The sequence below is a fragment of the Nicotiana tabacum genome, chromosome 4 (genome assembly GCF_000715075.1).
Source record: "Nicotiana tabacum cultivar K326 chromosome 4, ASM71507v2, whole genome shotgun sequence".
Classification (NCBI taxonomy): domain Eukaryota; kingdom Viridiplantae; phylum Streptophyta; class Magnoliopsida; order Solanales; family Solanaceae; genus Nicotiana; species Nicotiana tabacum.
This window is the reverse complement of record NC_134083.1, coordinates 142926097-142938466: the sequence shown is the minus strand read 5'-3', so window position 1 is coordinate 142938466 and position 12370 is coordinate 142926097.

Below are 12370 nucleotides of genomic sequence, written 5' to 3'. Positions count from 1 at the left end.
GAGTTTTTGTAGCAAATTATGAAAGGGGCTTGGAGTGTTCTACGTTATCTTCGGGTTGTGGTGTAGCATTGGATGAATAGAAGAAAATAACTTTGGATTCATAGAGGGATTTTTAGAATAGGTGTACCAGTTGAAGATGCGAATATGCGCATAAGGAGTGTATGAGATGGTTCGTGGGTTTTTGAGACAACGTGGTCTCATGAAATGAGGTCACTCAGGATGAGTGCGGATTTGGGTTCATGATGTTTTGAATGGAGCTATTATTATTCCTAGGGCGAGTCCAGAGTAAATTAGAAGAAGTCGGATTGGTTAGCAATGGTTGAATTGACATGATGGTGGCAATGATCAGTTTCTTCAGCGTGTTAAGTTATACATGTGGTTGGTGGCGGTACGTGCGAGGCTTGACGGCCGCCATAATTGATTTTATTTGGAGGAATTCGAGTATTATGGCATGTTATGTGTAGATGGATTCCGGAAGAGTTATGGTGGTTTAGACCACTACTGGAGGATTGTATTTTCTGCAGTTATGGGAATTCAGTCGCTGTTGCAATGGTTCTCCTGAAATGAGTTAAGTAAAAGGTTGCTATGTGATGGAGTGTTTAGTCTATTAGTGGATCAGGAGACATGATGGAATTTCTATACTCTCATGTATTGGTATGTTAGGTGCAGTGAGCGGCATGGGAATTGGGAGTTGAGGATCAAGGTTACAGTTCGGTGTCGACAAGAATGTCAAGAGCTCGGATATGCAGGAAAGGATTCAGATGGTTAGAGTAATCAGGCATTATCTTTAGCGTCACCTGAGATCGGTGTTATGTGTAAGAGGCTTTAAGTACTGATCGCGGATTTCTGATTTGCCTTACAGTATTAGTGTGTCCGGTGGTATGGACGTGCAGACTTGTTACCTGGTGCGGAAGGTCATGGGAGTATATCCCATGGGAAGATTGTATAAGTGTGACATGTAGTCACTTGATTGATTAAAGATTTAGAACCAAGTGTGGAGATTGTGGTACTATCGCTAATGTGAGAATTTATGCCTGAAGGGTGCTCGGTTCATTTGGTTGTGGACTATGGAAGTTTGTTTCGTATTTGACGGTTGTTCTTGTGTGTCATGGGAAAAAGGGTTATTGTGGATCCTTGAAAGGTTATTAGCCCAGTGCGATACGATCAGAATCGGCTTGAGGTCCGTGGGTGGATCTAAATGTGAATATGGGCTCTATATCAGGCTAGATGTGTTCATTTCAGCATAACGTTCTCTTCGGAGGGGTATTCAGGCCTTGGATGTTCTTTCTGTTGTTGGCCCTTCCGTGTAGTCTCTATTGTGCCATGTGGATTGTGAGGCGGTTTGATTATTCGCACTCGTATTGAGATCCTGTATAGTCTGCGGTGTTATATAAGCAGGATGGCTCTCGAGATGCAGGTCATTTATTGCACCTTAGTCGTGCTTGAGTTTTGTAGCGTATGGCACTATCTGATGGTATTATGCACTTGGCGTGCTTGTGGTTGACATTCGGGTATTTCGTAGGTATAAGTGTTTTGGCTTGATGGGTATTTCCCTATTTATTGTCATGTGTGGATCGGGTGGCACACCGCCACGGATATGTTGTTTTGATCAGGTTGCACGCCGCAACGGTAACATGTGTGGATTGGGGTGCATGCCGCAACAGTATGATGTTGAGTATAGTTCCCCATATCTATTCTTGCGTGTCTTATTTCTCATGTTCTGAGGAAGGTTCATAACATCTTTTCGGTTGCTTAAATTGCTATGGGTTGAGTAGTTCTTTCGAGTTCATTTTTCCTTATGTATCACATTCGAGTTTGTGGCTTGTTGGCACATGGTGGAATCATATGATACTTTTGGTAGTGATTGTGGTGGCTTATTACCGGAACGACTTGTATTGGGTGAGGCAAGATTTTTGGACATGGGATCAGTGCGATCATATTTATATGAGTCATATTAAAGAGCAAATATCGTTATTTGGTTCATAATGAGGTAATGGTTCCTTTCAGGAGGAGGGACTAAATGATTTGTTGACTATGCAGTTGGTTATGAATTTCTACACGTCTCTTCCGTCGTGGCAGTATTGCAAGAGTTGGAACAAGACTTATATGTGTCATGAGGTGTGTTGTGAGCATCAGATTCGTGGGATTTCGGCTATTGTTGTCAGATGATGTTATTGTGGTCATGTGAATAATGCGGTGCATGGTGTGAATTCAGTGAGAGTATACAATCATGTAGTGGTACATCGTGTAGTGATTGAAACGGTGTTCGTATGTTGGAAGCAGGCCTAGTAGAGAATTTTGGATGTTGCAATTTGGCTCTAAGGCTTATTTGCCTAAATAAAGCAGAGGATCTTCATATTTTCTCAAGCTAATGTGCTCAACTGAGTTGTGGTAGCACGGTTAGGTGCACGAGGGGCTAAACAATGATTTCAGCAAACTCCGAAACAGTTCTTAGCATGTTCGAGGACGAACGTATGTTAAAGTAGGAGAGAATGTAACGACCCGACCGGTCATTTTGAGCTCTAGCACGTCATTCAGCGATTTGAGGCCATGAGTAGCTTCACTTTAGGTATTATAACTTGAACGCATGGTCGAAATTTAATTTCGGGAAGTTCGGAGTCGATTTGAAAAGAAAATTCTAATTTTGGAAGCCTTAAGTTGGACGAATTAACTAAAGTATGATTTTCGATTAAACGACCTCGAAATCAGGATTTAAAGGTTCCAACATGTTCGTATGATGATTTTGGACTTGGGTATATGCCCGGAGTAGGTTTTGGATGACCCGAGAGCGTTTCAGCGCCTATTATGGAAGTTGACATTTTGGAAGAATTTCATAGATTTGAGTTGAAGTGCATTTCAATGTTATCAATGTTTGTTTGGGATTCCGAGTCTGGGAATAGCTCTGTATGGTGATTCTGGTATTGGGAGCGCGTCCTGAAGAGGAATTGGAGGTCTGTAGGTCATTTTGAGGTCATTTGGGGAAAGTTGGAATTTGAAGGTTTTTGGGAAGTTTGACCGGGAGTGAACTTTTTGATATCGGGGTCGGATTCTGATTCCGGAAATTGGAGTAGGTCAGTAATATCAATTATGACTTGAGTTCAAAATTTGAGGTCAATCGGACGTGATTTGATAGGTTTCGGCATCGATTGTAGAAGTTTGAAATTTCAAAGTTCATTAAGTATGAATTGGAGGGTGATCCGTAATTTCGATGTTGTTTGGCGTGATTTGAGACCTCGACTAAGTTCGTAATGTATTTTGGAACGTGTTAGTATATTTGGTTGAGGTCCCGAGGGCCTCGGGTGGATTCAGGATGATCAACAGATCAACGTGGAGTTTTGTTGTGTTGCTGAAGGGCCTGAGTTCTGGTGTAATCACACCTGCAGAAAAAGGGCCGCAAGTGCAACGCCGCGGAAGCGGCAAGGCAAGCGCAGAAGTGGAGGTTGGCCAAAGGGCCTGGGCCATAGAAGCGGGCAAAAACGCGCAGGTGCACGCGCACAGATGCGCTGCATAGGGCGCAGATGCGGGGGTTGTTGGGCCGAGCTTGAACCGCACCTGCGATGGAATTTCCGCAGGTGTGGAACCGCATGAGCGGCTGTTTGACCGCAGAAGCGGAAATCGTGGCTGGGTAGTGTGGTCCTTTAAGAACGGGATTTGGCTCATTTTTCCTCCATTTTTCATTCAGTTGGGGCGATTTTGGAGAGCTTCAAAAGGGGATTTTTATCGAGCAATACAAGGTAAGTGATTCCCACTTATTACAGGTTAAATGCATGGTTTGTATAAGGATTTAAACATGGAAATTAGTAAAAAATTTGAAATTTTGAAGAAAAACCTAGAATTAGTATATTTGGATTTTTGACCACGAAATTGGACTTGGAATTGAAAATAAAATATGTATTTTCGGTCGTAATGCTATGGGTAGTGTTTATCTTCAAAAAAATTCAGAATCCGGGCACGTGGGCTCGAGGGTGATTTTATCTACTTTTCGAGCGGAGTTGGAAATCGTTGTAAATTGAATTGTAATGAGTATTATAGCATATATTTATGGGTTCGCACATTCATTGACTAGTTTTGGAGATATGGGCATCGGTTGGAGTTGTTGGAAAGGCTTTGGAGCCGGTTATGGCGTTTCGGAGCGAGGTAAGTATCTTGTCTAACCTTGTAAGAGGAAAATTACCCCATAAGTGATTTAAATTAATAATTGTTGCTAGTTGTGGGGGCTACGTATGCACGAGGTGATAAGAGTCCGTGCGTAGCTACTAATATTGCTATGTCCGGGTAGTTTAGGACTCAAATCATGAATTTCTTGTGATAATTAATTAAAGTATTAGAATTATAACGTAAATTGCTAAAGAAAATAGTAAGAGACTGAAATTTCACATATTTGAATTCTTGTGGAAAATATTTGACTGTTAATAGAAATTGTACATACTTATGTGTTAATCTTATAATATCCTCTCATTACGGAGGTTCATAAGAAAATGACCGCCTTTCTTGTGGAGCGGGCCGAACGCCTTGGCAGTATAGATGCATCTATGGATCGCGTCGCACGTCCCTCGGCAGTGTACACGACACTTTAGATCCGGCCGAACGACCTCGGCATACATCGTGCCTAATAATAATAAATACACAATACCTTGATATTTTATTGCAGCTTGTGAAGCTAAGTGATAAATTGGTATAACGACCCGGTCGGTCGTTTCGAGAGTTATAGCCCCATTTCCCCCATTTCTGCTTATTTGTGTGTGTTCAGCTGTGTTGAGTTGTTTTGAATTGGTAGTTTGGGTTCGGAGTAGTTTTGGAGTGAAATGAGGTACTTAGACTCTTAGTTAGAAAGCTAAGTTAGAAAAAGTCAACCAGAAGTTGACCTATAAGTAAACGAATTTGGATTGGGATTTTTATGATTCGGTTAGCTTCGTTGGGTTATTTTAGACTTAGGAGAGTGTACGGAATGTAATTCGGAAGTCTGTGGTAGAATTAGGCTTGAATTGGCGAAAGTTAGAAATTTGGCGATTTTGGTCGACAGTGGAAAATTAGGTACCGGGTTTGGAATGGAATTCCGGAAGTTGGAATAGGTTCGTAGTGTCATTTGTGACGTGTGTGTAAAATTTGAGTTAATTCCGAGTTGATTTGATATGTTTCGGCTCGAGTGTTTGGAAGTCGAAAGTTCGAAAGTTTATTTAGTTTGATTTGAGGCGCGTTTCGTCGTTTAAATATTGTTATACATGATTTGAGGCCTTGAGTTGGTCTATGTTATGTTATGGGACTTGTTAGTATGTTCGTACGGGGTCCCAAGAAGTTCGGGTGAGTTTCAGATAGGTTTGGTCTGCGTTGTGCTCGTTTTTCTTATGTTTCGACGTCGTTTCTTCCAGCAATAATGGTACCACATTACGAAAATGAGCTCGGATTTCTATTTTGATTGAAGCATTAGATCCGTATCGTAATTACGGAGTCATAGCAAAAAGAATCATCGAATTTGGGCATCGTATGAGAAATTTATGGTCATTTTACTAAATAATTGGGTTGCCAGATTTTTCAGATTAATTACAAAATTGTTACTGAATTCGTATTTAAAAATTTGCATTATTTGCAAATATTAAAACCTACATATCTCCTTCATTATAAGGTCAAATTGAGTGATTCAAAAGCCTAACTTGACTAAAATTTTACAATGAATCCATTGGAGGCATAAAAGACGAGTTTTGGGATTGTTTTGCATGAGAAACGAGGTAGAATATCTGGCAGAAAAATATATAAAACGAGGGTTTGTTCATTCGATCATATTTTGAGTTGGGGAGCTCGGATTTGGGCGATTTTGGGGGCGATTTTCACCATAAATATTGAGGTAAGTGTTCTCTACTCATTTTTGGTTATATTTCATGAATCCATCTTCGTTTTTGGGATTTGTTGATGATTTCAAAGTGAAATTGAGGGAGTTAGGGTTTGAGTTTTGGACAGTTTAAGTGAGGATTTGAGGGACCAAACAGAGTCCGATTTTGATGAATTTTATATGGTTAGACTCGGAAGAGGACGGGGTTTATTATTTTTCCATTTTTGACTGATTTTTTGAGACATGGGCCTGGGGGCCGGGTTTTGGCCGATTTCAAATTTTTGGCATATTTATGTAGTTTTTATTGTGGAATTCGATTCTTTAAACTATGTTGATAGTAGTATTCTTATTTTTGGTTAGATTTAGAGCTTTTAGAGACCGAGTACAGAGACGAGGGCATCTCAGAGTAGGATTTTATGCTGTTAAGGTAAGTAACAGTTTTAACTCTGCCTTTGAGGGTATAAATCCGGAGAATTTGATATTGTGTGACTGTTTGGAGGTGATACCCATGCTAGGTGATGGGCGTTTGGGTGTATACCTCGAGGGATTGAGACTTGGTCTGTCCCCGTGAGGCCTCATGGCCATCATCTGTGTTTATGTAGTTACTTGTTGTTGAACTTGTCTGCCTTCATGTTAGAGATCATGCTTGGGCTTTATTCATGCTCACATTATTTGTACTCAGTCATAAAATATTGTACATGTTTACTCAATCTCTATTATTTGCTAATATGCTGTGATACTTGATGTGGGTTGTGTTCCCTTATTTGTTGATGATGGTGAGGCTAGTGAGGTACATGATTGAGTGAGGCCGAGGGCCTGGTTGTGAGGATATTAATACCATAGTGCGTGAGTTATTCGCGTAGCACGTGAGTTGACTGTGCGGGTCCAGGTATTGATACCATAGCGCGTGAGTTGTCCGCATAGCACGTGAGTTGACCGTGCGGATCTAGGTATTGATATGATGGCACGTGAGTTGTCCGTGCTTAGCGCTTGGGATTTGGGAGCCCCTCCGGAGTCTGTACACACCCTCAGTGAGCGCAGAGTGTTGAGCGTTGAGTGCTAAGTGCGAGTGATGAGTGATAGAGTGACATTTCTATGAGGTTGCATTTACTTTTGTTATTGCTGTATTTACTTGTTAATTTTTCTTGTAGTCTTACTGATTTATGAAATTACCTGTCTACTCCTGTTTGTACTTAATTGTGGAAATAATAATTCGATTATTCTGCTTAGCTCGTCACTACTGCTCAGTTCCTTAGTTATTTCTGTTACTACTGAGTCGGTTGTACTCATACTACACCCTGCACTTTATGTGCAGATCCAGGTGAGTTAGAAGGCGGCGATCGTTGAGTTCAGGCTGGCTATCTTTGGAGACTGCAAGGTAGTTGTTAGCGTCTGCAGGACCTTGTTACTTCTCTTGTCATTTCTTCTTTTGGACAGTTAGACAGCTTATATATCTTAGTTCATAGTTTTAGATGCTCATGACTTAGTGACAACCCGATGTTTGGGGCTCATTTTTCGTATTTTCTATATTATATTTAGAGTTGATTTAGTTTATGAGAAATTCAAATATTGGTATTGTTTTATTAAATTCTTATAATCGATTTAGTAGTAATATTTTGGGAAATAGGCTTGCATTGTAACACAATAAGCGCCATCACGACCATGGTTAGATTTTGGGTCGTGACAATTGAAAATTATTGGAATCGAAAGAATTAATTATTTCTGCTGGTTAAAGAAAATTATGGTTGTTCCTATAAATCATGTTGATTTAAATATTGCTATTTTAAAATTATTGACCCTTAGTGAGTGTCAATGTCGACCTCTCGTCACTACTTCTTCGAGATTAGTCTTGATACTTACTGGGTACACATTGTTTATGTACTAATACTACACTTGCTGCATATTTTTGTGCAGGTACAGATATGTCTAGCGGCCTTGTGGGCACAGAGGTGTGGTTAAATGCAGGGACTTAGGTGAGCTGCATTCTATATTACGATTCGCAGCAAACAGAGTCTCCTTCAGAGTATTTATATTTCTTCTGTCCAAATCTGTATTCCGGACAGATGTTGTATTTTATTTTACATTCCTAGTTGATGCTCATGCACTTGTGACACCGGGTTTTAGGGTGATTATGGGTTGTTCTGTACTGAAATTATTAAAAATATTATTATTTACTCTGTACATTTCATCTTTTACTATTTAATTTAAGAAAATATAATGTCAAAAATATTAAAAATGAGAACCAAACCAATATTTATTTTTGGCTTGCCTGACAGCGGTGTCCGGCGCCATCATGGCCTTTAATAAATTTTGGGTCGCGACATAGAGCCACATGTGTGAGTTCTAGTGGAATCTCCGCTCCCACCACCACAATGATTGTTTGTATTTATTTCTGACTTTTCAACACACTTAGGATCTTTCCAAAGTCTTATCCAACTTTGCCACACACTAATGTTTTTGCTGCCCTATGATCCCATTGGTTTTACACAGCAATATCAATTGAAGAATCGTAGTAGAATACCTTCTGAAATAATTTTGTAAAGTAATAACATTAATAAGTTAGATATAAAAGTTAGTATACTTTCTAAATTCAATTATGATGGATTATACCTTGAATTCTCCAAAATAAAATCTTTTTGTCCCATTCGAGACGCTTTTCCAGTTGATTCTATTAGGATCAAGTTCATGCTTAAAAGAATTAGTTATCCACTCAGAGCATTCTCTTGAAGGTTCTAACCTGAACAAATTAGAAGACATTAATGTGTGGGGTACTATCATGGCCTGATGTTTGAACTTGGTTGATGTGATCTGGTCTACCGGAGGAACTGGTGCCACCTTGTTGATGACTAGTTGTGCGAATGGGAACAGTAGGCATGTTTTCACGAGTAGCACCATTACCCCTAACTGAAGATTTGCTTACACGACCTGCACTACCTCTGCCTCTCCCTTGATCCATATCTACAAACTATATGAAAATAAAGAAGGATATGATACAATGCATATCTAACTATATTATTAATCTAAACTTTATTAGCAAACAACAACTTATACCACTTATACTCACTCTTATACCACTTATTAGCAAACTGTATACTCACTCTTATACAGCTTATACCACTTATTAGCAAACAACAACTTACTTCATTAGCAAACAACAGCTTTCTTATTCCTGTTTTCTTAACTTTTTTTTCTTTTTGGAAGACTAATACCAATCATGTTAGAAAGAAGGGAAGCTAGCTTATACCACTTATGGTAGTTTATATGAACATATAGATGCAATAAGAAGGATTTGATTGTTTGAATTGAGACTTAAAAGATGCTTAACTGAATCCTTGCCATAAATGGTGGAAACCAAATATGGTCTCAAGTAGCTTATCCAATAACATCTAAGAACAACAATTATGCATTTCCTATAGAATTTTGACAACTGGAGACTTTCCAACTAGGGATGATAAATCACAAACACATACATGATACAAGTTAACAGTGACTTATCAAGTATTAAATATATAGTCATACTAAAGACTATTTACCGGGAGATAGAACAACTTGTACAAGATTGTATTAACCAGCAGTGCTTGAAACAACCTGGTTATAACTTGTTGGTTCTTGTTATCTCGCCAAACAATGACATATATAAAGTATTTAAAATTCCATAACTATTCCAAAATGGGAGAAGTATCACAGGATTCCCCTGTCAAAACCTTTATGTCCTATCAAAGATTGTTAGACATAATGCAGTTTGAGATTATAAGGAGAAAATTCCTACAGCTACAAGGATTTCACTTCCGATTATTCAATCTTAACATGACGACAGAACAAGGCATTAAACATATATAAATCATTTTACTCTGCGAGAATAATTGTATTAAACATAAAGGAATGCACATGATAATCAGAATTGCAATTTCACAACTAACTAACACAACGTAAGCTATAAAAGTGTATCACTTAGATTACTACAAACGTGATATTCGATTTAATTCTCTATATATTATATTACAACATAGACACATAACTTATAGCATACCACACAGACTACTACAAACAAAAGTCAATGAAAATATAGTAGTACAGTTTTATCAACACATTAGTCATCATCTATTTCTTCTTCAAACTCTTCCTCATCATCCTCCTCATTTTCAATACAACTTTTACTTTTCCCATAAAATCAAGGATGTAAAAACCAGTTCTTGCTGGAACATATCATATCAATTTATTATTAAGGTAAATCCCTAATAAAATACTGAAATCTAAACCCTAAAATCATATCAATTTATTATTGACCCAAAAGTATGAAAATCAAGGTACCAGTCAAACAAGAATTACCATATCAAAATTCCTTGAGAGAAAGAAAAACAAAATAGAAAAGAGAGTTTACCTGAACAAAGATAAGAATAATGGTGTAGACAAAGTACAAAAATAGTATAAATAAGGACTTTCGTCTGAGAATCTTGCGGAGCAGCAAACATAAACGGAATGAAGATGAGAGCTACTTTAAATTTCTTGCCAATTTCTGAAGTTCTACAGCAAAAGTTTTTGCCCAATTTCGAAATTTTTTCTATTTGCTATCGGATGTCTATGTTCCCACTGCATATGAGTCTTAGATTCATGCCTAATTTGTTGTATTGGAAGGAAGAAACTCACATTGTTGAACATGAGAGCAAGTGGCGACTTTGATAGAGAGGAGAGAATATGAGTCTCTAAGAAGTTTGTGCCCTAGAAAAACTTTTAAAAACTAGTAACGCAACGGATACATTTTTGTCGCTAATAATAACCGAGAAAATTTATTTTTAAGAATCTAGCGACGAAATTTCCGTCGCAACTAATTTTGGAATTTTTTGCTAAGTAAAATAAAGGCAGCGACAAAGTTTCATCGCTAATTCCGTTGCTATATTTTAATAATTTTTGTCACCCCTTTTTTGTCGTCAAATTTGTAGGTAAAATAAAGGCACCCCTTTTTTGTGGGCAATATTCTGTTGAAGCCACAGCCTTGCTAAATAATTTTGAAAAAAGAATTTAAGTAGCGCATAGCGATTTAACATCACTCCTTTTACTATAAGATACATTTTAGTGGTGCAAAATTAGGCCTAATTGGAAAAAACTTCCTTTTGTCAAAGAAGATAATACATGAAATTATGAGTCAAACGGAGTGAGAACGAGAGGTGGATCCATGATTAAAATTTAATGGTTCAACTTTTCACTGAATTAATTATAATGTTAAAATTATGGGTTCAAATCTAATATTTTTTGAAATTTTACAAATCTATAATCAGTATCGAAAGTTATAGGTTTATGTGAATCCATAACCGAAAGGCTATGTCCGCATTTGGTGACAACTCTTCTCTATTTTTTCAAAAATTAATAATTGCTACGTAGTTCCTGAATCGAAAAGGGAAAAAAAAAGTTTATTAGTACAAAGAATCACATGAATAAATGTTTACTACTTCAGATGTTCTTAAAATACTGAAAGAGAGGAGTCAAGAATATTCCAGCAAGGCATATTCAACAAGTCATCCAGTTTACAGTAAATTTAACGAGAAAAAATTAATTCCAATTAATATTTACTAAGCTAGAAATAATTAACTCAAGATTATATTTCATTGAACCAAAAATGACTAACTCCAACATTTTCTAAGCTCGATACATTTTAAGTTATTTTTCGGAATTAACACAATTAGAAACTAGAATATTTTGTTGTTTAATTCTCGTTGAAGTCAAAAGTCTCCATATATGTTTGGAAAATAAAGGGTTTCTTTTCTTCTTTTTTTCTTCGAAAAGAACAGCCTTTTAAGTGTTGCTTTGAGCGAAAGAAACTAAATGAACTTGACCTAACCTTACTTTGTGCCTAGTTAATTTCTAAACGGAGGCTGAGCAACGTATCTAAAAATTCACATAAATAGTTAGGAAACTTTCCATATTTGTTAGTTAAAAATTGAAAATAATTACCATATTGTTACTTTGGGTGGAAGAAACATAACTAACCAACGGAAAATACTTGTTGCTTGCTTAAGTTCCTAAACAAAACCTATAAAATCTCATAAACTCTCCCTTCCTCCCTCTCAGATGCAAATTAGTGCATTCTTTCATACTATTCTTGTTCTATTCCTTGTTCTGTTTCATTCATTGTTATTCTGAACAAGCTAAGTTACTTACGTTCTTGTTGAGTTTATTCCATGGATCAGCACTTAAAGCTCGAGGAGGGTTTCCGTTTCCGTCCCACCGATTCAGAAGGACTTATGTTCTTGTTGAGATTCGTCGCTGGACAAGAGATGCATGATTCTGGATTTATCACCACTAACGTTGATGTCTATGGAAAACAAGAACCTTGGGAGATTTACGACAACGGAGTACCCTGTGGTGGTGATGATGACAGCACCAATTATCGCTATTTCATCACAAAGCTGAAGAAGAAAAGCAACGCGAGGTATCATCGTTCTGTCGGAAACAAGGGCACTTGGAAACAGGACAACAAGGGCAAACCAGTTCACTACATAAATACATCTTCAGTGGTTAATATTGGATCCAAGACAAATTTGTCTT